We start from the raw sequence: 27,610 nt of genomic DNA on the forward strand, positions 1-27,610 counted from the left end.
AATTTCTTTAATTCTACCTTTCTTGCCATATTTCACCATCATGCTCCTTCCAGAGCTATCAGAATCAAGACCAAGTCTGCTCCATGGCTTTCTAACAAAACCAAACACAAAATTCACATCAGAAATAAATATTGGGCCAAATGGAGAATGACAAAAAACACTGCTGACCAACTAACCTTTAGACAACTAAGAAATGACACTAAAAAGGCCATATTTTCTGACAAACAAAAATACTTCATACAATATCAACAACCTAATTACAACAACCCACAGAAATTCTGGGCCAGCATTAAGCAATTACTCCACCCAGGTCAATCCACAATACCAAACCCTCAAAATACAGACCAGAAAAATCCCATCCATATAGCTAATACCTTCAATACCTTCTTTACAGATGCCATCCAAACACTAGCTAGTCAGTTATCATCAAATACCTTCACATTACCCTCACACTCCTCAACCACACCCCCCCTTTCATCTCAAACCTCTCTCAACCACATTTATTCAAACCCTTTTGAAGAAACTAAAACCATGCTCTCCTTCTGCAGACCTACTGCATTCTGAATATCTACAACTATCATCCAAAGCCATAGCCTATCCTATTTCCATACTGGTCAACAGGACTATTACTGAGGGTTACATCCCCACCTTATGGAAAATCTCCCATATTATCCCCCTACATAAAGGTGGCAGTCCACAGAAATATCTAACTATCGCGCCATTGCCCTACTTTCTCCTCTAGCTAAAAATCATGGAGAAATGTATCCATAAACAACTTCTTCACCATTTAATCGAAAACAATTTACTTTCCAGCTGTCAACATGGTTTCAGACCCTCACACAGCACTACCACTGCCCTCCTGTTCTTTACTGACTACATTAACAAACAACAAAACCTGAATAATCGTTCTTCTGCTCTATTTATTGACCTGTCTAAAGCATTTGACATGGTAAACCACCAGATTCTCATAAACAACCTAAAATCTGTCATTAGACCCACTTTCCATAAAATGGGTCCAATCCTGCCTTGACAAACGTCAGCAAGCAGTACTTTGGCATAATACTTTATCCTCCCATTTACCCATTACCTTAGGTGTCCCTCAGGGTTCCATACTTGGACCCCTTCTTTTTTCCATATTTATTAATGACCTTCATCTAGCTGTCCCACAAGCCACATGTATACAATATGCTGATGACTCCACACTATTATATTCAGCTACATCCTACCATGACCTTCATGCTCTCACCCAAAACGTATTTAACATAGTTGAACAAGGGTTCACTCAGCTTTGCCTTCTTTTGAACCCAAACAAAACCAAACTCCTCCTCTTCACTCCTACTCTGAAGTCCTCTCCTCTTCAATTCTCAGTGACATCTATCAATGGTACTATAATATCTGCTGACTATACCACCAAACTACTAGGTGTCACCATCGACAATAATCTGAACTTCAACATCCACATCAATAATACCATAAAGACTGTCAATAAAAAAATTGGCAGTCTCTATAGGGTTAAGCCATTCCTTTCCCCTACTGCTAAAACTGCTATTGCCCACACCCATTTGATCTCTACACTCCTTTATGTCTCTCCCATCTTTACTAATCTCTCCAAGAATAACCTCAGTAAATTGGAAATGACCTATAATAACATTGAACGATTTGCTACAGGCAGCCCATTCCGCACCCATCATTGTATAAACTTAAAACAGCTAGGATGGTTAGAACTACAACAGATTAAATTTCACCAACTAACCATTGCCCACAACATCCTATACAAACCTTCTAATACTCCAAGTTTATCTATCCTCATCATCCCCTATAAAAATCTAAAGTCCTTACGATCATCTCTCAAACTTCTTATCTATACCTCAAAACCTAATAACAGAGCTGGGGATTCTCTCTTCTCTAATACAGTAGGTAAATCCTGGAATCTTCTCCCTAATGACATCACCTCACTCACCTCTCTATCTCTATTTAAAAACAGAATTAAACTTCTCCTCAAAACATACTTGCTATGCCCCTGCTCCAGACCAGACTAGTCATCTACCTCTACTAACTTGACTTATCTATCCACTCCCTACTATCCTCTACTACATTTTTCCACCTTATTATATTTTTCTGTTCTACCTTTTTTCACTATGTCTATCCTCTTTATATATCTTTTCTTAAGCAAATCCTTTGCTACAATACTACACATCGAACTCCCTTTTTTTCACTTCTAACTTAACCTATACTATGTCCCCATACTTAAAAATAGCACTATATTATACTGCAGGTCCTCAGTGTTAGATCCTGCTTAACCTTTCTGCTGTAATTCACATGTTGCAAATACTGATGATTTTCTTTCTTTTTTTTTCTTTTTCTTTTTTTTTACTGTGATTATTTCCTTTTATCTACCTCTGACTTAACCAGCATTGTTGTCTAAGTTCTTTCAATTTGCACTGTTTGTGACTTTTTACCTCAGTGTTACATCCTGTTACAACCTCTATGCTGAATTACACGTTACCATTGTTGATGCATTGTTTTCCATACCAGGAAAATTGCTATTTTTACTAGAATATTAGATTTTATTTCTTATTTTTTATATGTTTGTACTTGTATTATTGTATTTGGACCATGTCTTGGAGCTTATCTCCCCGGGCCTCTACTGAAAATGGACATATATCCAGTTAGACTAGCCCAGTCAACAAATGTAAAATAAATAAAAATAAAAAAATGTTTTCAAGACAGATACCTCACTCAAAGAGCATTGCTTTTATGGAATATACTCTACTTGCATATTAAACAAAATAGCTCCTCCACCCTCTTCAAGTACAACTACTACAAATGGTTTGGTACCATAAATATACCCCTAGTCCCCCCAGCAGTCCCTTATAAATTGGGTAACACAAATTAGTGTTGCTGTTGTTAGTGGTCTATGAGATCAATTGCCTAGTATCAAACTATGAACCTAAAAGTTTACCTGTAATAATTATGTAAATCAAAATAGCATACCTAAAACTCACAAACTTTATTATAACTGTATATATAAAATAATAAATAGGATTAACTTAAATAAAACTGATGGTTAAAACTTTCTTGTGAGAATGTTTCATTAGATTAAATATTTGTTACATTCTCAGTAGACATATATTTATCCTTGTATCACATAGCAATTGAATCAATTTTAACTTAGCAATATCCTAAAGCTATCTTTTATTATGGCTATAAAGTTCATGCTCCCCCAGATTCACAAACACAAAATTCTGTGCAGGAACAATGTAGCCACGGAATATGGCCACTGAACAATCCACGAACATGCCATTGTGACGTGCACGAGCTGCCCTACACTGTTCCTGCACGGAAAGCCGTGCATTACACTTATCAGCTGATTTGCTGGTGAAAACCATGCAAAGAGATTATTTAGCGGTCCAAGAAGTAGGCAGATCTCCATGCAGGAAAGTGTAAGGTGCAGAAATGTATTCGGTTAGTAACCGAATACATTTTTGCAAAAAAGAACGCGGAGCCATGACAGCTCCAATAAAAGTATGTATTAAAATGGTTGGCCAGACCAATGGCCAAATATATGGTCATTGGCATGGACAAGTGTTTATTTTTTTATAAAAATAAATGTTTATTTATTTTTGGCCGATCTCGGCTATTTAAGCATAGGGCAGAGTCGCACAAATGGGATGGTGGGGCAAATAAAAAAGAGAGAGAAAAGTACATTTTAGGTGAAAGCTGCATTTTGCCATTATAGTCAATGGCAAGCTGAATCAAAACAATGGCAGGGAACCGTGGTTGCTAAGGGGAAGGCTTTTGTGTAGTGCAGTAACTATGGAGTAAGGCAGTGGGGTATGCTAATGAGGGGACTTATACTGAATCACAAAATTCTTCTAAGTGTCACATTGCACCTAACCGTGTAGGTGTTTTAACACCACTGTTTTGACAGGAGGAGCAACTGTCATGAAAAGGGGGTATGTCATGCTTGCTGTAAGCACATTGGAGCTCCATTGGCTGGGTGTATGCTTAGCTATGCACAGCTAAGCGAGGGAGTGTGTCTGAGGCTGTATACACTTATTCCATGAACTGAGGAGCATGTTTGCGTCTAGTGGAGGGCCATTTCTTGCTGTTTACACTAGCTAAATGGGTCTGGGCAGTGCACCGGGGCTTAAACAGTAGGATATCTGAAAAGAAAAAGGAAATAGCAGAACAAGGTAAATAAAGTACAAACAGCAATATGGGATACTGCAACACACAGTGGGCCATTGAAAGCACTGAATAATACAGTTGACAGGTGGCTGCATAGCTGAAAATGGGAGGTGAAGTAAAAAATAAATAAATAAAGGGCAACAGCACAATAAAGGGTAAATGAAGTAGAAATCACTAATATGGGACTTCTGCAACTCACAATGGACCAGGTAAAGCACACAATAATACAGCTGGCAGGTGGCTGTATAGCTGAAAATGGGAGGAGATTTAAAAAAAATTAAAGAGCAACAGCACAATAAAGGAGAAATGAAGTAGAAATAGCTAGTATTGGACTCTTGCAACTTACAGGGTGGCCACAGTGGTGCAGCAGTTAGCGTTGCCACCTCACAGCATATGGTTCTCCAGTTTGATTCTCGGCTTGGATGCTTTCTGTGCGGAGTCTGCATGTCCTCCCTGTGGTTGCGTGGGTTTCCTCCAGGTGCTCTGGTTTCCTCCCACATCCCAAAGACATGCAGTAGGTGGATTGGACACTCTAAATTGGCCCTTGGTGTTAGTGTGTGCATGTGTGTGCCTTCTGTGGAAGGTTAGGTGCTGGGCTGGCAACTCGACACTGTAAAACTCCACTGCCAATCATGAGTGGACAGATGATCCGCTGTGGCAACCCCTAACCGGGAAAGGCCGAAGGAAGAAGAAGGACTCTTGCAACTTACAATGGACCAGGTAAAGCACATAATAATACAGTTGGCAGGTGGCTGCATAGCTGAAAGTGGGAGGATATGTAAGTTAAAAATAAATAAAAAAGGGCAACAGCAGAATAAAGGCAATCATGCACAATTTACCAGTAATGCCTCTAACACTCTCAGTGGCCAAATCAAAGGCATGAGTAATATAGGCAGCAGCTGGAATGTATCATACTCAGCCAATCATACAGGCAGCATCTGCAGCACAACAGTATAAAGTATGGAAACACCTTACAGTCTGTTTTTTCCCACAAACTCTGCACCATTGGTGTATACATGCGAGGGAATTTTAGCTGGAAAAATGTTAGGGGCTGCCATTGCTTTGATCCATCAGTATGTGCTAGAGGTTGAGGGTGGAGAGGAGGATAATGCTGACAACCGCCATATCCCAAGGAGGAGGAGAAGAGTGTTTAGACCCAGGGTAGCTATCAGGGGCTACATGATCTGGAGATAGTAGAGCGCTACATGGTGGATGGAGACATACTTCAGAAACTCACTGAGCTGTGCTAGCCTCAGCTCAGAGCTAGAACCAACACAGGGAAACCCATCCCAGTGGATGCCAAGGTATGTGTAGCCTTAAGAATTCTAGCTACAGGTACTTTCCAAAGACCTACTGAGGACATGATGAGGGTATCACAGGCATATTCATCCAGGGTACTCTACCAGTTCCTGGATGCCATGCTACCACATGCTGGTGAGCACATTTTCTTCCCCAACACCCGTGAGGAGAGGACCAGCAATATGTGTCTCTTCCACTGTGTAACAGAATACTCAGAAGTACTGGGTGCCATAGACTGCATGCACATCTACATCAAAGCACCACCCGGTGAACAGGGTAGATTCTATATAAACCACAAGGGCTTCCCCTCCATCAACTGTCAGGTTGTGTGCAGTGCCCAGGGCATTATCATGAATGTGTGTGCTGGCAGCCTGGTAAGCTATCACAACTCCCACATCTGGGATTCTTCATAGCTGTACCAGGCATTTGCCAGTAAGGGCATCCTGTATGGCCATCTGGTGGGGGATGCTGGCAGTGCACTGGAGCTGTGGATGATGACACCCATTAGAAATGCACACACACCCACACAAGAATGCCATAATGAGGCACACGCACAAACCAGGATCATTACAGAGTGTGTGTTTAGGATGCTCAAGTCACTGTTGTGCTGCCTTGACATATCTGGTGGAGCCTCACAGTATTCTCCAGCCTCATGTGCACACATGTTCATAGTATGTGCCATGCTACACAATATGATTCTACAGAAACAGCTGCAGCAGAAACAGCATGGGGAAGGGCCACACAGCTCACCACCATCACCAAGGTTTCCAAAAGCACAGAGGGACTCACAGGAAGAGGCCCCTGAGCCTGCTCCCGTATGCAGATGGAGGCATGCCCAGTATGCTCAGGCCTTGGCAAAAAGGCAATGCATAGCACAAACACTGACACTGTAGAGACCCCAGGGACTGAGCCCTCTCTCTGACTCACACACACAGTAAAATGGATGACACGCACATCACATTACCTGTAACATACCATGTACAGGCAGTGTACTGTGTGCATCCAACATAGGCGGCCCTCAAGCACTGTCCTCATAACTTCTGCAAGCACAAGGTAAGTCAGTCTTCTTAACAATAAATGAATGGAATTGTATGTTCTGCTAGCATATCTATGGTAATGCTGCATGCATGCAAGGGAATGGGGTGCCCTACTTGGATAGCAGCACACAACTGACAGCTATGTTAGCCATCAGGAAATTTCTGGCCAAAACTGGCCTCCACACACTATGCAGTAGTACTCAAGGTGGCAAATCCCACTGCAGTATTGGTGTGGGGACAACTAAGTGGGGGCTCATAGGTTACAGGCATGGATGTCAGAGTGGGGGGTCCCATAACCACCACTCACACCCACATAGCAAGTTAACTGTAGAAAACCACAGAGAAATGTCTGGTAAAGGCACACAAATGGTGACAATGTTGAATTAACCCCGTACAGACTCACAAAGTGATAGCACAGCAGGACCTGCAGTTGCAGTAAGGCTATGAAGGGTAAGAAGCCTGAAACTCAAATGTATGCCAGTACAATATGACCTGGACTCTTTACTGATAAGCCTCCAGTCCCCAAGATAGGGCACAATAGTATAGTAAATGGAATCAAAATGTAAAGCAACTACCAGCAGTCTGTGCAAATGTGTACAGTGGACAGGTGTGCCCTCCTCCAAATACCTACACAAATGCAGTAACATATATGTTTGCAGGGAAATAGCAGCATAGCACACATTGTTAGGGCTGTACCAATACACATGAAAATATGTTGCCTGTCCACAATATGCAGGGAGTCAATGAGCTATGAGTATGTGTGGTTAATACTGTCTGGATCTGGCCAGCATATTCTCCTGGCAGTTGTCTTGTACTGCCCTAGGTACAGTGCTGCCTTTGACAGGTCCCTGTGCAAATAACTGCAGTGCCAACCATTATGCATATCAGTGACACCCACTGCTCTGCCACTGACATACCTGGAAGTCACAGTGCTGTGTGGAATATGCTACAAATACTACTGACATCTTGAAGGATGTTAACCGACAATAACAGCACCAAAATGAAGACACCGGTACCAGACAATTGAAGTACTTTCATTCAACCATAAAACCAATGTATTGTTAAGCGCTTTCATCAAATGGAGTTTGACTTCATCAGAACAGTGTAGTATAGAAAAAAACAAGTTTAAAATAACCAGTAAACATACCCGGTTGGATAAAAATTCAACCAATCAAACCCAGCTCATTAATAAATAAATTACACCAATCTACAAAAAGTGTGTAAAAATATATGTGTAAAGAAATCGTACATTTAACTAGTTCATGCTGAATCAAGTCACTCTATTATAAAAATATAATTAATATCTCTAATTTTCTTAAAATAAAAATAAGAATGCCTGAAATACGCACAAATAAATGAATAATTGCTTACAAATATACATAAAAAAAGTTCATGAAATAAAACATGCCTGATATTGCTGAACTTTTTCATAAATATCATTTGCAAATAAATTCTAATAATAAAAACTGCTATCTAAATCCAAGATCACCAGGGAGTACACATGGAAATTAAATTTTGGCTGCTTTTTCTTTCAAGGCTGATGCAATAGAAATGCAATCAGTAAGCCCTGAATATATGTTAGAAGCCAAATGTAGTTGCCATGTCATTTTTGTTTTATTCAAAATATTTTTCCAGTCTCCCCCCTCACATCAATAGATATCTCATCAATGATACCAAAACTGTACCCTGTGTAATTTTCACACACCTTGCTGTGCCTATAAAGTGCATTAGTTTCCTTCATGGTTCTAATATCAAATAGGTGTTCATAAATCCTTAACATGAATGCCCTCTCTGTTTTGCCAACATAAAAGCTGGCGCAGGTATTGCACTTAACAAGGCAAACTATCCTTTTAGTGGCACAGTTCCCTTTCCTGAAGAAAACGTCTGTTTCTGCATAATTAGTCAATACAACTGAAGGTTCCTATACTATAAACTTACATTGGCTACACCTTCCATGTGCCGTGGTACCCTTGTTCCTATTATTCTTTGTAGTTACTTGATTACCTTCAAGAATAGTTTTGATATTCTTACCAACTTTGGTAGAAAAGGTAGGTTTATCACCCAACATTTTGTAAATGTTTGGATTCCTTGGAATTCCTTGAAATTCTTTGGATTCTCTTGGCTTACCTGCTGATTTTGTCCCCGGACAAACTGATCAATTGATTGAACTCAAAAAAGATGTTGCCGAGTTGAGGGGGGAGCTCAACAAGTTCATTGAACTTTTTTCCAATAAATTTGGTGAACTTTCTACTGGTAATGCTAAAGTCAATACTTCTAAGGGTGACTGTTCCCTTAAATCTATGCAAGGAACTGCAGGACATCCTACTGAGGGTATTTCTCATATGAATGTTTTGGTTGGGTGTCATGACATCATAGTTTCTGCAGATGTTCACCGTGATGGCGGTGCAGACATTCCTAATACACGGAAGGTCCTGGGGTGAAAATTCAAGCTTTCAACATCTCCCGAGAGGTGAAGACCAACGGTGCCATTTATTTGGGCAAGGATATTCACACAATCATCATCGAGGACTCACAGAAACAGGTTCCTGTTTCCAATGCCTTTACAGGTACTGTGAATTCTCTCAGTTGTAAAACGACTGTCTCTGCTCAGGGGGAAACTAATAGTGCATTTCATACTCGCAATGTTCATTCTATCATACCTTCTGCAACTACTTCAGGTGACAGTAATAAGAGATATACAAGTTCACCTAAAGATGCATACAAAGGAGATAATTTTGATATACTTCTAAGACAGGAATATAATTTCAAGAACAATCACTCTAAACCTGTACATGACTGTATGAATTTAAAAGATGGGTTGGCATCATACCATTCTCTTAAGGATGCCATATTTTCCTTTGAGAAAAAAAACTATTTAAGTTAAAAATCATAGAAATTGACTTAGTTTATTTAAAAGAATATATTGGTTTAAATATTGTTCCTCAAGGTTTGCGTGTTTTTAAATTTCCATATGGCTTGCATTATGATGATAACATGGTTCATGATTTTTCCCAAATGTTCGACAAATGGGGGTTTGAATTGTTAGATAAAAATGTTTTTTATTTAGAACTGATGAAAACTAAGATTTAGGAAGAAGGTATACGTTTACATCAGGGCATTACGACTTATTTGTTATTTGACCAATATGAGGGATTATTCGACAAAATTATTAATATGATGGATGAAAAGTGTAATGGCCTGTTTCAGAAAAAGAAAAGGAAACTGGATAGAGATTTTAAATGATATGAAAACATTTCTGTATACTCAGTTGATAGGTTAATTTTGGATGGAGACCAGTGGTCGAGATCAAAGGCCCACCCTAATCCACTTGATACAGGGTTAGGGGTAGAAGATGGGGGAGGTATTTTTAATCATCACTCTTTTGAAGTGGATGCAACAGATCCACGTGAATCACAGGATCTTCACATTGTGAGATCCTCAAAGAGAATAGAGAACAGGAACACCAAGGGGCTTTACACTCAAAATCAAGGGGCAAATCATCTGGGATAAACGTACAGGGGGAGGGGCAGGGGGAGATATTGATTGTTACTCCTAATTATATTATTCAGTTTTCGAGGTTTTAACGTGTATAATTATACTGATCGTAACATTGGTGAGGAATTTTTTTCCTTATTTTTAAAAGGATTTAAATTTATTTCTAGCAAAATACCAGATATCGCAAATGTTTTGTTGGATATACACTTATACATTAGAAAATTTAATTTTAAAATGTTATTTTCCAATTTTGGCATTGACATGATGGATGTTCGATTTAAGAAAAATAGTGTATTTAACCCGCCCTTACACCCTTTAATTACTAGTTTTGAAAGGCAGTTAAAGATGATATATATAAGTTGTGGGCTGATAATAAGAAAATATACCACAATTTAAATGAAAAAGAGAAAATGCTACTTAATGAATTAAGGGGAGACAAAAGGATTTGTATTATGACCCCAGATAAGGGAGGGGGTATAGTGATTTTCAACTCTGAGAATTTTACTAATGCAATGCAGAGCATTCTTTTTAATGAAGACACTTACATACAAGTGTCTATTAATCAAATTAATATTTCTTAACACAGGATTGACAGTTTCTTAGAAGAATATGTTTCAGAGAGTAGAATTAATGTTGACACCTACAATTTTCTGACCAACCCTTATCCCAAAATCCCTGCATTCTTTGGTATACCCAAAGTGCATAAAAGTGTTGACAATCCGCCTTTTAAGCCCATTGTGGCAGGGAGTGGATCAAAAACCCACAACTTGGCTGTGTTCATAGACCGTATGGTGAAACATGTGACAGCTACTGTTCCCCACCTTGTCAAAGATCCGTGGGATTTTTTAGCTAATCTTACTCATAATCTTTGGTCCCGCAACATAATATTTCTAACCATTGATGTCCAGGACCTGTTCACTAGCATACCCAAAGAAGAAGGCCTAAATTATTTCGAGGACATTTTATACTCCAGTTCCAGCCTCAGCAATGACAAGGTTAAACTTATTTGTGAAATGATGGCCCTCATTTTGGAACATAACTATATTTATTTCGAAGGGCAATATTATCAACAAATTTCAGGGGTTGCCATGGGTGCTGCCTGCGCCCATGTTTATGCCAACCTTGTCATGTTAGGATGGGAACTCGAGCATGCCTTCAAGAGTAATTTTTACTCAGATATTCTGTTATACAAAAGGTACCTGGACAATATATTTTATGGAAGGGTGACCCTGACACAATCCCACACTTTATGGAACACTTGAATAACAGTACTCATTTTTTTAAGTTTACCTACCACTGCGACCCGGTGGAGATCAGCTATTTGGGTGCCCTGATTATTAAGGACTCTGATGGGTTCAGGTCCAAAGTATTTCGTAAACATACTTTTTGTAATTCCTATCTCCATTTTAATAGCCATCATCTTTTTTTTCAGAAAAAGGGTATTATCAAAGGACAGGCCATCAGAATAGCTAGGATGCCATCTCACAAGGAAGAGTTAAAGAGTGAACTGGATACCCTATTAAACATGTTTTTAGAGCGAGGCTATTCAACACTATTAGTTCAAGATATCCTGCAGGACATATAGAATGGGTGGGGGGAGAATATAAACCTTTATTAGGTAAAAAGATTGATGAAACTGCACACTCCACACATTTCAATCATGGAATGGGCAACGCTTGTAGTTTCACACAAGCCTGCATGATTCAATATAGCCCTCACTACAGAGATATTCAAAATATCCTATGTAAGAACTGGAATATCTTCAGAGCTAATCAAGACGTTTACAAAATGTTGGGTGATAAACCTACCTTTTCTACCAAAGTTGGTAAGAATATCAAAAATATTCTTGAAGGTAATCCAGTAACTACAAAGAATAATGGGAAACAAGGGTACCAAGGCATGTGGAAGGTGTTGTCAATGTAAGTTTATAGTATAGGAACCTTCAGTTGTATTGACTAATTATGCAGAAACAGAAGTTTTCTTCAGGAAAGGGAACTATGCCAGTAAAAGGATAGTTTACCTTGCTAAGTGCAATACCTGTGCCAGCTTTTATGTTGGCAAAACAGAGAGGGCATTCATGTTAAGGATTTACGAACACATATTTGATATTAGAACCATGAAGGAAACTAATGCACTTTATAGGCACAGCAAGGCATGTGAAAATTACACAGGGTGTAGTTTTGATATCATTGATGAGATATCTATTGATGTGAGGGTGGAGACTGGAAAAATATTTTGAATAAAACAAAAATGACATGGCAACTACGTTTGGCTTCTAAAACATATATCCAGGGCTCAATGATTGCATTTCTATTATACCAGCCTTGAAAGAAAAAGCAGCCAAAATTTAATTTCCATGTGTATTCCCTGGTGATCTTGGATTTAGATAGCAGTTTTTATTATTAAAATTTATTTGCAAATGATATTTATGAAAAAGTTCAACATTAATATTAGGTATGTTTTATTTCAAGAACTTCATTTATGTTTATTTTTATGCAATTATTCATTTATTTGTGCATATTTCAGGTATTTTTATTCTTATTTTAAGAAAATTTGAGATATTAATTATATTTTTTATAACAGAGTGACTTGATTCAGCATGAACTAGTTAAACATACAGTTTCTTTATACATATATTTTTTACACACTTTTTGTAGACTGGTGTAATTTATTTATTAATGAGCTGGGTTTGATTGGTTGAATTTTTATCCAACCGGGTATGTTTACTGGTTATTTTAAACTTGTTTTTTTCTATACTTCACTGTTCTGATGAAGTCAAACTCCTTTTGATGAAAGCGCTTAATAATACATTGGTTTTATGGTTGAATTAATGTACTTCAAGGGATCTGGGACCGGTGTCTTCATTTTGGTGCTGTTATTGTCGATTAATAGTTTTGGTGAACAGCAACTACCACTTTTTTATCTTGAAGGATGTGTAGCAGAGGTGACAAGGCTTTTGTGAATATAAGTGCTATGTGGTACTGTTGCCAGCAGTCATTCTCAATAATTATTTTTTTATGTTTGATTTTACAAATAATGGACATGCCTGCACAGTTGAATGCACTCTGTACCTACACCCATAACTCCCAACCTCTGACAACAAGATGTTTGGACAAGGGCAGAAAGAAAAGTGGACAAAGGCACAATGATAGGCATGTGTTGTAAATATCGCCCTTACATACTGTGAAAGTTGGTGGGGTGAGAGGTTTGCAGTAGTGGGAATTGTCTGAAGGTTATATATTTGGAAACAGTAATGTCTGTATTATTCTGTAACATCAGACTTCAATTATATGTAACTAACTTGCCATAAAAACACAAGTTTATTTAGAAAGGATGAAACCTCTAGCCAAGCACCTGGACAACTTGCCAAAAAATGTACAGGTCAGAGCTATGCAGACACAAGGATATGAGATCTGAGGTTATAAAGATGCCACACAAGCAGGAGATCCCCAGCCAGTGTATCACCAGGTTGCTGGACTGTTCACACAGCTGTGTGTCATTACAGCACTGGCTGTAGCCTCACCTCAGAAATGGTCTTGTTGGGCAAGAATGTACACAGCTGTCCTCATAATATTGGTCTATACATCATACAACTACTATTCCTCTGGTAAAGCACTGTGATGATCTGAGGATGTCTGGCACTAAGTAATGACACAATACATTGCAGTTTCAGCCTACAGATATGTCAGAAAATATCTGCTAAACAAAACAAGTACCCTGAGGAAAGTCCTGTGTATACCTGAGAAGTATGGCTGTAGCACACAAAACCCTTGACAGGAGTACACCTATCTCTGGAATGGAGCCCTACCCTCCCTATAGAAGGTCACACTGGGCATGGTCCTACACTTAGAGTATCACAGGACATGTTGGAACCCACATCGGAATATATGACTGTATTATGTATCTATCTGTGCATACAGGTAGCTATGTACACCTCAACTGTCCCCACACATGCACATCAGAAAGGATTATCCTCAGCTAGCTGTAAGTGGCCCATATGTGATATATCTGCATCTGTTGTGTGAGATACACACACACACACACACACACATATATATGGGCAACAGATAACAACATATGTCAAGCATACACACACTTAGATGTGGGGAACTGAGAGACAGACAGTGATACAAAGAAAGACACAGGAGGACAGAGAGAGAGTGAGTCACATACACGGATACCCTGAATAGCATACAGTGATGTCCTGCTGTGGACAGTGGCATACCAGCTGTAAACAGTCGCACATGCCAGCATAAAAGGTGAACCCCATTGTGTAACATTACTGTGGTTGGGTTTATAATATCACATCATGTGCCTATGTGTGTGTGTGTGTGTGTGTGTGTGTGTGTGTGTGTGTGTGTGTGTGTGTGTGTGTGTGTGTGTGTGTGTATGTGTGTCTCCATAGGTTCAAGTATTAGGAGACTCTTCCCACTCAGTACACTTCACATTGTCTTACTTCACAAGATCTGCCGCTTTTATTCACCTTATAGGATCATAGGTTCATAGGTAGGTACTAGGCTATTGGCCAAAGGGCCTACGTAAGCCTAGCCAACAAGATTCCCTGGCTTACGCCATCCAAGAAAGTTATTTTCCTGTGCCACTGTCAAGCAAAGACACAGAAGTGATCCCTGTGGTGTATTTCCTATTTCCCTTCCACTCATCAAGATTTTTCTTGAAGAGTGCTAATGAAGAACTTTGTTTGACATAGATGGGTAGCCTGTTCCAGAGTATGGGAAGTCTCTGGGACAGGAATCTATCCCTCCAGCATGTCTGTTTATTGTGGTGACAAGGTTTAGGTCCCTAGAGCGTGTAGCTTGGAGGGAGTGGGATTTTTTAGGTGAGCATGTCCAACAGCTCTGGGCTTGACATAGCTTTATATGTTAGGCAGAGATCACCTTGGAGTAGGCGATATGCTATGGAATAAAGCTGGAGTTTTTTGAGATGGTCAGTGTAAGGCATTTGTTTGAGGCCAGTAATCCTCTTTGTGAGGTACTTCTGTGGCCTTCCCAGTTACTGCAGATGTCTTCTTAGGTACATTCCAAAAGGGGCGTTGCACTCTATATTGGGTCTAATGAGTGTCAAGTGGAGGGGAACAATGACCTCTATTTTCCTGGATGAGAACCTTTTATGATGAGGTGTGCAATGTAGAAGGACTTCCTGACTACTGTGGCGATGTGACTATCAAAGGAGAGACTACTGTCCACCTGGGTCCCAAGGTCTCTTATCACACATTTGGTGTTAAGTAGATTGCTGCCTATATGGTAGTTCATGGGTACAGAGTTTTTACCAAAGGGGATGACACTGCACTTTTTGGCATTGAGCTTGAGGCCATGGCTCTGACACCAGGCATCTGTCTCAGCGAGGCCCTTCTGTAGGATGTCCATATCATTTGGGGACTTGACTATGGCTCCTAGTTTGCATTCATCTGGGAACTTTGTTAGCCAGAGGCCTTCTGTGTTAGCCTGTACTTCAGAGAAGTAAATACCAAACAGAAGAGGTCCCAGGATGAAACCCTGTGGTACTCCACTTGTCACTGCTTTGAGGTCAGATTTGGAGTCTGCAACTTTTACAGTGTGGGTTCTGTCAGTGAGCCAGTTGGCAACCCATCTTGTTATGTAAAGACTTATACCTAGTTTAGTGAGTTTAGCTATAATTCCAGAATGGGGGATGGTGTCAAAAGCCTTGGCGAGGTCAAGATAGGCTGTGTGAACCACCTCACCCTCATCTACAGCTTTGGCGACTGCCTCAAAGAAGTCAATCAGGTTCAGGAGGCATGATTTGCCTTTCACAAACCCGAACTGGGTGAGATCCAGTGTTTGGAGGTTACCAATGTCTTTGTTTATAAGTTCCATGATAATATGTTCCATGGCTTTGCAGACCACGCTCGTTAGGCTAATAGGTCGATAGTTCCTGGGATCAGTGGTGGCTCCTCCTTTGTGGAGTGGGATAACTGTTGCTGTCTGCCATTCAGTGGCACAAAGCCAGATGCGAGGCTATTATTGAACATGGTGCTTAAGTGGGCAGCCAGTTCGTTCTGAAGTTCATGTAAAATGCAGCCTGGGATGTTGTCCGGTCCCATGGATGCTGTGTTTTTGGCTTTAGAGAGTGCAGATTTTACCTGCGTAGTTGTGATTGCAAGGACTCTGCATTCTTCCTGCATAGATGTGGGCCCTTTAGGGGGTGAGAGGGGATAAAGTTAGCACTGAACCTATCTGCCAGGATGGTGGCAATATCAGTTGGTTCTGTAATTTTCGTGCCGTTGTGCTGTAACTCAGAGCAGATCTGGGTGTTGCCATTGAGATTCTTGACATAGCTATAGAATGCTTTGTGGTTGTCCTTAGAATTAGTGTTGATTCTGTTTTCATAGCTAGCTTTGGAGGATCTTATAAGGGATCTCATCTTCTTACTGAGGCTGACCAGGGAGCTCCCAGAAGAACCATTGGAGTCCAATCACCCCTATAAGCTTTGTAGTGCATGCGATAACTGAGTAACACTATAGGAGAAATAAGTTGATAGGTAGGAGGTCTAATCTCAATGCTAGTAACTGTGTGTGTGTGTGTGTGTGTGTGTGTGTGTGTGTGTGTGTGTGTGTGTGTGTGTGTGTGTGTGTGTGCATTTGTATGACAGTTGTGTATGTGAGAGTGAGGGGGTGTTTGTAGGTGAAACAGTTTTAGGCCATTCCCACCCACAACACTTCCCAGTGCCCCACTTTATCACTCCTGCTGATGTCATTCCCCTTATCAGTACCTTTGTCCAGATGTCAGGCCATTACTCTCTGTAGTGTGTGTGATAAGTGCATAATGCAATAGTACAAATCACTAGCTAGACAGGAGTTCTCATTTCAGATCTGGCAAATGAGTGTGTGTGTGTGTTTGTAAGAATAAGTATTTTGATATGTCTCCCATCCACTGCCCTACTTTATCAGTCCTGCTGATGTCATTCTCCTTATCAGCACCTTTGGTCAGTTGTCAGCCTAGTAAGCTCTGTAGCTTGTGTGATAATTGCATAACACTATAGTACAATGAACTAGATAGGGAGGGGTTTTAATCTCAATACTGTCAAGTGCGGGTGTATGACAGTTTTGTATATGAGAGTGAGGGAGCATTTGTTGGTAGGTAAAACAGTTGTAGGCCATTCCCACCCACAACACTTCCAAATGCCCCACTTTATCACTCCTGCTGATGTCATTCCCCTTATCATCACAGTTGGCCAGTTGTCAGCTCAGTAAGCTCTGTAGTGTGTCTGATAACTGTGTAACACAACAGTACAGATCACTAACTAGACAGGGGTTCTAATCTCAAATCTAGCAAATAAATGTGTGTGTATGACTTTAAGAAGTACTTTTATAAGTCTTCCACCCACTGCCCTACTTTATCTGTCCTGCTGATGTCATTTCCCTTATCAGCACCTTTGGCCAGTTGTCAGTCCATTAAGCTCTGTAGCATGTGTGATAACTGCATAACACTACAGTACAAATAATTAAATTGGCAGGGGTTCGACTTTCAGACTTGGCAAATGTGTGTGTGGGTGTATGAGTGTGTATGTTTGTAGGAAGAAGTATTTTAATAAGTTACTCACCGACTGGCCTACTGTCATGCCGATATCACTCCCCTTATGGGTTTATAGGTGTGTACTAGGCTAATAGCCCTCGAGCAGTTACAAGTCTAGCCCATAGAAGTGCCTCATCATTGTGCCACCCGACGTTAGTTCCCAGTGACAACATCAAGTAGAGCCACTGGAGTGATCCCGAGGTGAACTTTCTATTACCCATGCACTCTTCAAGATCTCTCTGGAACAGGGTCATCTAGGTGCTTTGTTTGACATGTATGGGAAGATGATTCCAGGGCATGTGCAGTCTCTGGGTAAAGAACCTGTCCCTCCATCCTGTTGTGTTGATTGTGGTAATGATGTCAAGGTCCCTGCAGTGTGTAGTGCAGAGAGACTGGGATGTCTTCAGATGTAGCATTTGTAAAAGAGCTGGGTCAGACATGGCTTTGCAATTCAAGCAGAGATCGCCTCTAAGTAGGTGATATAAGACAGAGAATAGCTGGACTCTTTTGAGTTTGTTTGTGTAGGACATGTGTTTAATGCCTTGTATCCTCATAGTGAGGTACTTCTGTGGCCTCTCCAGCTGTTGCAGGTGTCTAGTGAGGGACATGCCAAATGGACCATTATATTTGACTGGTCTAATGAGGGAAGAGTACACAGAGATGATGACCGCCTTTTTCCTGGATGCAAAACCCTTGGTAATGAAATGTGCTACATAGAAGGATTTCCTGACCACAGTGGCAATGTCATGGTTAAAGGACAGGTTGTTGTCAGCCTGTGTCCCCAGATCTCTTATAATGGCTACAGTGTTCAGTGGGCTCTCATCAATGTGGTACTTAGTGGGAACTGAGATTTTACCAAAGGGGCTGATGACACAGTGTGTGGTGTTAAGCTTCAGGCCATGGTTTCCACACCTGCCAGTGATCTCAGTGAGGCCTTTCTATAGGATGTCTGCATCACTTGTGGAGTTAATGATGACTCCCTGCTTGCAGTTGTCTGTGAACTTGGTCAGCCAGAGTTTCTTTGTGTTGGCAAGGACTCCTGAGAAGTAGATTCTGAACAGGAGAGTACCCAGGACTGATCCCTGTAGGACTCCACTTGTGACTGGCTGGGAGTCTGACTAGGAGCTTACTACTTTCACACTGTGTGTTCTGTGAGCCAGTTTGCAACCCACTAGTGATACAGAGGTCAATGCCTAGTTTGGTGGATTCATCCATAATTCCTGACTGAGGAATGGTATGAAGAGCCTTGGCCAGATTGATGTAGAATATATGCAGTGCCTTACTGTCATACACAACCCTGGTGACTGACTCACAGACGTCAACCAGGTTGAGCAGGCATGATCTCCCTTACACAAAGCCAAACTGTGTGGGGTCCAGAGTTAGGAGATTACCTATATGTTTGTCAATCAGGTCCCTGATGATGCACTCCATAGCTGTACACATCAGACTTGTCATGCTACTGGACTGATAATTCCCAGGGTCTGTAGTTGCCACACCTTTATGGAGAGAGAAAACTGTAAGCAGTGCACCATTTGGGAGGGACAAAGCCTAAGGTGAGGCTGTGACTGAACAGGGCACACAAATGTGGTGCCAGGTATCTTTGTAGTTCATGTAGAACACAGCCAGGGATAATTTGGGGTCCCATGGAAGCTGTAGTCGTGCCCGTGGACAATGCAGATGTAACCTGGGTGGCAGTAATCCTGGGTGCTTGGCATTTTTCTGGCATTCTGATTGTTCCCCTGGGGGAGAAAGGGGTAAAGCTGGCACTGAATGTGTTGGCAAGAATGTTGGCAATATCAGTTGGTTCAGTATAGGAGGTAGTATTGTGTAGTAACCCAGAACACTTCTGGGTATTGGCATGGAGGTTCTTGATATCACTAACAAAGGATGTGTGATTGTTGTCAGTGTCTACTTCAATTCTTTCATCATAGGCAGCTTTAGATGATTTCATTAGGCATCTCAAGTTGTTGTTGAGGCTAATAAGGGAGTTTCACCACTCTTGGGACTCCACCTTTTTCTGAAACAGTTTCTTCCTTCTGTTGTACAGGTTATTAATGGCAGGGGACCACCAGGTTGGAGTCTAGTGTTGGGAGGAGAGTGTCATGGTTCTGTTGGGTATGGCTAGTTCCATGCATTGATGTACATGTTTGTACAGTGCATTAGTGTATGATTTGGTAGTCATGCAGGTATTTTCCATTGGCATGGGTGCTGTGAAGTTAGCCACCTCTGTTCTTATGAATCCAAAGTCAGTTTGGAGAAGTTTTTCAAGGTGGTTACCTTTGTGGGGGGGGGGAGTGGTAAGATGTGGAGAATGCATATATTCCAATCTGGTGATATAGAGATATCTCTCACAAGTCTGAGTGTTAGGAGTTTAGAGGAGAGGGCTGTCTGTGTACATGAGGCAGTTGCAACAGTGTCTCAGAATGCCCAAGTGCACCAGGTTAATGGGCAAAAGCAGAGAGAACTGCACTTTAATCATGCCAGGAGGGGTGGTCATAACTTCTAAGTACTGGTGGTAATTCTGTGAGGAATGACTACTGCTGATGGGTCTTATGTGTGCCAGAATAATTGATAAAAAAAAAACGGTTGAAGTACATAGCTATTAGGCTATTTGAAGTGTAGGAGAAAAAGAACTAGCTAGATCTAAGGGAAAACTGAAGGCAGACTGTCTGGCACCTGTAACAGTTTACCTCAGCTGTGCAGTTATCAGCACCTTTGGCCAACTATCAGCTCAATAAGCTCTGTAGCACATGTGATAACTGCATAACACTATAGCAGAAATGACTAGATAGACACGGGTTCTAATCTCAACACTGGCAAGTGTGTGTGTGTATGTGTGTGTGTGTGCATGTGTGTGCGTGTGTGTGCGTGTGTGTGTGTGTGTGTGCGTGTTTGTGCGTGTGTGTGCGTGTGTGTGTGTGTGCATATGTTTGTGTGTGTGTGAATCATGTACTGTGTGTGTTATACATTTCGATCTGTGCACTACCCTGTAAACCTCCCATCACCCTACTTTACTAGGCCTGCTGATGTCATTCACCTTAGAAGTATCTTGGGATTAAGTGAAATTATGTAAGCTCTGTGATGCGTCTGATAACTGTGTAACATTGTACTACAAATAACAACATAGGTAGGGGTTCAAATTTCAGTATTGGAAACTCTTTGTGTGAGAGTCATATACTGTGTGTTATAGCATTTTGAGTTGTGTACCACCCTCTAAACGTCCCATCACCCTACTTTACTAGGCCTGCTGATATCATTCACCTTAGAAGTACATTGGGAGCGGGTGAACATATGTAAGCTCCGCAGTGCATCTGATAACTGTGTAGCACTATAGTAAAAAATAACTAGATAGCTAGGGGTTCAAATCTCACTACCGGCAAGTGTTTGTGTGAGAGTCATATGCTGTCTGTTTTATACCATTTTGAGTTGTGTACCACCCTCTAAACTTCCCATCACCATATTTTACTAGGCCTGCTGATGTCATTCACCTTAGAAGTACCTTGGGAGTAGATGAAATTATGTAAGCTCTGTGGTGGACCTGATAACTGCTTAACACTATAGTAGAAATAACTAGTGATGTAGGGGTTCCAATCTCACTACCACCATCTGTTTGTGTTTGTGTGAGAGTCATGTACTGTGTGTTATACCATTTTGAGTTGCGTACCACCTTCTAAACTTCCCATCACCCTACTTTACTAGGCCTGCTGATGTCATTCACCTTAGAAGTACCTTTTGACTAAATACAATTGTGTGAGCTCTGTGGTGTGTCTGATAACTGTGTAACACTATAGTAGAAATAACTAGATAAGTAGGGGTTCTAATCTGAATACTGGCAACTGTGTGTGTGTCTTTGGGTGAAGATTGTATCCTGTTTGGCTGATACCATTTTGACTTGTGTACCATCCATGCCTGAAAAACCTCCTGAGAATACACCAACCATGTAATAGGGAAGGTACAGCTTTATATGTACATGTACCTCCCGATGGCATTAATTTATACAGTGTGGTAACGTCATCTGCCTCACATGAAACATGTTAAATCATTGTGCACACCATACCAGTCCTCTGTACAGATGACTATGGAATAGCAAGTTGTTTGCAAACTATATGTCATCTGTTTCCCTTACCAATGCCCATGTATGTGATATTATTGCCAAATCGGCCACAGTGAGTGTAGTGACACACATGACAACATCAGGAATCATACCTGACTGAAACATCATGCTGATATCACGTCTGTAACACTATCACTTGTCCAGGCTTGTAGGAACAATACATGAAGCTACATGCTATTTTTGGTGGGTTATCTCACCATACATAAAGGCATTCAGAACATTATGGGTTATAAGAGGTGGCGTGTTATGTCCCATGCATATAATCTATGTAGGGCATGGCATGTGTATGTAGTTGTATAGTATATCAAGATGGAACTGTAAGTTTACTAATTTGTCTATTGCCAACTGTGTTTATGTCACTGTGTGCACATCCCCTGTGTCAGTCCTTACTGTGTGCATGCAAATGATATATCATTTTGTCTCCCTATTCCACTCAGTGAACTCAGGAATACATACCACAAACCTGCCATACACAGTATCATGCGTGTCCTCATCAACTGCATCAGGGTTGCATATATGGGAAAGAAATGGCAGGGCCAACAGATGTTGACAGATGAATTTGTTGCAGTTAATGTAATGGCTATGCTTGTGAGGGACCTGCTGACAGTACTGCATTAATCTGTTCTATATGTATGAGCCTGTGGTACTACACAACACTGAGCTGACATGTCTGAAGGCTATCTGTCTGTGACACGGGATATGTATGCAAGGTCACAATGTCTGACAACAGTGTCCCTCACACACTGTTGCATGTATACACACCTGGTACATGTACATATAAAGCTGTACCTTCCCTATGACATGGTTGGTGTATTCTCACTCTGCCATACTGCCTCTTGGGAATGTCTGCAGGGCCACAGCCTGCAGACACACAGACACCTGGAACAAAAACAGAATACAGCATATCAGACTACATTCAGTCAGTGTTTTTAACAGCAATAATGCATCCTGGTTAATAAGGTACATACACCTGTATGTGTACCCATAACAAATGCAAGCAGACAGCACCGTATATAGTATTACATAGGTAGACTGTACTATATTCACCCTGTGCATCAGACCCATATTAGCATGCCCTGCATTGATAGTATGGATGACAAGGATGAGGCACAGGTATCATAATATGCACAGGGTGTGCTGTGGGTTTGCCAGAGGCCTAAACTGGGCCATAAGGTTGACATCATGTGTGCGTGTTTGTGGGGTGTTCATTAAATGGGCTGTGCAGGGGTAGTTTGTGTGTGTGTGTGTGTGTGTGTGTGTGTGTGTGTGTGTGTGTGTGTGTGTGTGTGTGTGTGTGTGTGTGTGTGTGTGTGTGTGTGTGCATGTGTGTGTGTGTGTGTGTGTGTGTGTGTGTGTGTGTGTGTGTGTGTGTGTGTGTGTGTGGAGGTGACTTGTCTGATGGTGATGTGTGTGTGTTTGTATGCACACAATCATGCTATGTGGCCGCCCTGCACAGGGATAGTTTGGACAGCTGTGGGCTGCACATAACAGGATGCACAGTTCATCATCTCCAGCCATGGTCATGGGAAATGGTCCTGCCAGGGGTCTCATCATCACCACCAGGGCCAAGTCCGGATGCAGTACTACTCCGCAGTGGTGACTGCTGTCTGCTGGAACTGTGTCCCTGTTGGGACCAGCCAGGACCACGTGGCCATGGCCTGCTGCATCGTCACATGGACAGGACACCCACTTCAGTGCCAGTACAGGAACATGATGGTGCTTGACCATGTAGACCCTTAGCTGATCGTTGTGTTGCCCTACATCCATGTGGCTGCTGGCCATCCCCTGCCAGATGCTCAAGCACAGATATTCCATGGTCAAGGAGTACCAAGGTCTCCCTCCACCATCTATCCATGACCTCATTACACTCATGGGTGGCTGCAGTGAGTTCACGAATATCATCACAGACACCAGGGATGTGCTCATCCACAACCCTGCATATATGTTTGGTGTTTTGTTCATGAAACTCTTGTTCCTCCATGATGGCCTGAAACATGCATCTGGTGACTGCTGCTGTGGCACTTGCAACAGGGACATGATGGGCTGCAATCCTCCTCTGAGCACCCCTGCCCATCTGCCTGTGTGGGACCTCGCCAGCACTCTTGCTATGGCTAGTGCCTGTACCCTTACTTGCCATAGACATCACACTAACCTGTTCCATGCCACCACCCACCAACTGTCCATTATCTGTGGCCACTGGTGACGGGGAATGTTTGGGCATTGTGACTGTGTGCAGGGATAGGGTTGACAGTGTGATGCCAACTGATGACACAGATTCAGCCCCTGACAAACCCACCTGAGCCTTAACAGGAACAACATCATGGTCAGAGTCTGCAGAGACACTATCAGGATCAGAACAGGAGGGACTGCAGCCACCATGTCCACCTGTGAGGAAAAAACAATGTGTGTAATTTCTACCTGCACTATAAGGTTTGCTAGTACACACATACACACACACACACACACACACACACACACACACACACACACACACACACACACACATATACAGGTGAGGTTCCTCGAAGACATTACACAGACCTCACATTAGCCAACTGAGGACATTCACGACACACAGTCAGACAATAACAAACTCACTCTAGACAGACCCTCAGCATCATGCAGTGCAGCCCTTTTCACTTATTGTTACTACTAATATACACCTTTGGGATATGTGAGTGGTGTTAGCAGGTGATGGGGCTTCACCTAGCACACACTGAACCCATGTAAACATTATTGCTATTCAACTGTATAGCACTGTGGCGGCTTCTACAAAACATACCTCCCAACTGTACAGAGTTTTGATGAATGTCTAGATATCTGGCTCATATTTTAGTCTGTTCCCCATAACTCCTGTGTTTGTCCGATACATTACTGGGATGACCAGTGGAATGGTACCACTAATTAATGCCATAATTTGAGGTGCAGACTGCATAACCTGCAGGGCATGTATATTAAAACAAAGGCAGTTACTCAAACAACTTCACAAGCTTACAGCAGATATAGTAAGTGTACACACCCCTGTTAACATGCCAGGATATTTTGATATATCACGAGACCTCAGAAATCAGGTCATAATATTTCCCTAATTTTATATGACATACAACCCGTGCAATCCAACTGAAGAACATACACATCAGTCTCAGGTAACATATGGTAAATGCAATAGGTACAACAGGCTTGTTGCATGAGTGTGCACACCCTTAAAGTAATAATCTGTAAAGCACCTTTTGATTTAATCACAGCATTCAGTCCTCTTGGGAAGGTATCTATCAGCATGGCACATCTTGACTTGCCAATGTTTGTACACTCTCCTTGAAAAAGGCCTCCAACTATGTCATATTGCTATGGCATCTCCTGTGCACTCCCCTCTTTAGGTCACCCTGCATATTTTCTGTTGGATGTAGGTGTGAGTTCTGGCTGGGCCAATGCAGAACATTGCATGTGTTCTGGTGAAGCCATCCTTTTGTTGATGTGGATGTATGGCTTTGGCCATTCTTGTGTGGAAAAGTGGAATTCCTCTCCATCCACATCTATGTGGCAGAAACCAGAAGGCTTGGAGCCACAAGGGACTGGTGTTTGGAACTGTTCATAATTCCCTCCAACTTGCCTACAGCCCCAGTTCCAGCTTGTGAACAGCAACCCCAAAGCAGGACACTGCCATCACCATGCTTCACCATGAGGGTGGTGTTGTTGTGGTGATGCACAGTGGTGTTATTGTGCCATACAAACCTGTCAGAATTGTGGCCAAAAGGTTCAACTTTGGTCCCATATGGCCATAACATATTTTCCCACTTGCTATTTGGAGACCTGATGTATTGTTTTCAGACTTTCTCCAGGCCTGGATATTGTTTGGTGTGAGCAACTGCTACCATCTTCCAACCCTACCCTATAGGTGAGACATATAGAGACCATGGAAGAATGTTGTCATATATTGTACATACCCAGTACTTGCTGGAGATTCCTGCTACCCCTTCACTGCTGCTGTAGGGCTCCTGACAGCCTCCCTGGCCAGTTTTGGTGTTGTATTCTTATAGAATTTGGAGTGCTGTCCACTCCTTCACAATGTCACTGTAGCCCCATATTTTCACCACCTTTTAATGATTGTCTGCACTGTGTTCCATGGTATATGCAGTGCTGTAGAAATGTTTTTGTACCCTTCTCCAGGCTGATACATCTAAAAGATGTGGTCCCTTAGCAGCTTCATCAGCTCTATGCAGACCATGGCTGTTGCTGTACCAGGCAACTGGGTATATGTTAGGATAATCCTGGTAAGACAGCTGACCATTATTTGCTGTCAATAAGATAGTCTATGTAATTGATGGCAGGTGTGTATCCAATAAGATGTAATGATGTAGTTATATTGAAAGCTGCATCAACACAGTATTAGCTTCAACCTGTGCACACATATGCATCTAGGTTGTTGTACAATTGTTATGTGTCATAACTGTTCCCATAACAGATTTATTTGCTTTACAATTGAATTGTACATGTTATAGGTCACATGACAGGTTGGCAGGATTTTGAAAATTGTCTATTGTGCTCTCATTTTTGCATATCACAAATACTTGGCATTCTAACAGGTGTGTACACCATTTATATGCACTGTATAACACTAATTTATACAATATGACCCTAGTTTTTGGCTTTTGTCCCCCCATTTTGTCAGTCTTTGTCCAGATGTCCTGAAATGACAGGTTGTGAGGTATGTTACAGATATTTGACATCTCCTGCACATTGGCCACTGTGATGACCACCATGATGCAATGCAGTAAACACCACCACAACTGAACATGCAGATATTCCCCAATGGCTGAGTGTAACAGTTGTGTGCATGGTCACATGCATGACCTTAACATGCCTGAGGTACTGGTGAGCCACAACAGGAGAATCCCATATTTACCGACTTCAGGCTGCTATCCCACATGCAGACTAGAGGGAACTATGTAGTTGTGGGGGAGAGGTATTGTCAGCAGATACACATATGGCATTGGTACAAGATGACTGCTACATTTCTGCACAGGTACAGTACACACTATGATATCACACAATTTGCTGTCCCTCACCATAGATGTGCACTTATGTGCATTACTGAACCTCACACACTAATCCATTTTGCACTGACATATGCATCTAGAGACTCTATAGAAGACAATTTCACTGCTACCTCATTACATTGATGTGCACTTTGGCCTTACCTGCACACTCCTTGCCTGTTGCCTGGGTACCACCCACCTCCATGACTGGTGTTTCACGTGTTTGATGTTGTGTGGGGGCTACCCTGAGGTTTGTAAGGAGCTCCTCTGTTGCCATAAGTTGGTCCTGCATGGCTGGACCCCCACCAGTAGCAGTACAGTCTCAAGCTACAGCAGCAGCCCTTTGCCGGGCATGATGTATCAGGTCAGTTGCTCTATGCCTGCCCTGATCATATGTTCATCCATGGTGGCCCAGGATGTTCACTCTGTTAACAAGATCATCTCACAGGGCAGTCCGCTCATGCAGATGTTGCCGGCTACAGCCAAAAAGAACAGCATAGTGTGTTTTTAAAAAATACAGTATTTAAATTGATTTAAACTGTGTATGAAGGAGTGTTGAAGGAATTTTTATCTGAAGTTATTCTGCTCTTCAGTTATTCCCACCCACCCGCCCTGTTTTTGTTTTGGTGTTAATCTTAGTGGCATTGAAACTGCCCGCCCCTCAGCCTGCCTCTGGGCCCATCTCATTTGCTCACTCAACTGAGTGCAGTGAGATCATATTCTGATTTCAGGCACTCCTACTGTGTACAAAGAGAGCATCTGGGAAATAGAAAAAAAAAAAATTAAGCTTATTTCCTGCCTTTCTTGTTAAGTGGTACAGACTATTTGTAGGCTTCTGAGCCCCCAAGCCCTTCTGTGTTTGAGGGAAGCCTTCTAGCTTGTTCATTT

The sequence above is a fragment of the Protopterus annectens genome, chromosome 1.part0 (genome assembly GCF_019279795.1).
Source record: "Protopterus annectens isolate FY-2018-M chromosome 1.part0, PAN1.0, whole genome shotgun sequence".
Lineage (NCBI taxonomy): Eukaryota > Metazoa > Chordata > Ceratodontiformes > Protopteridae > Protopterus > Protopterus annectens.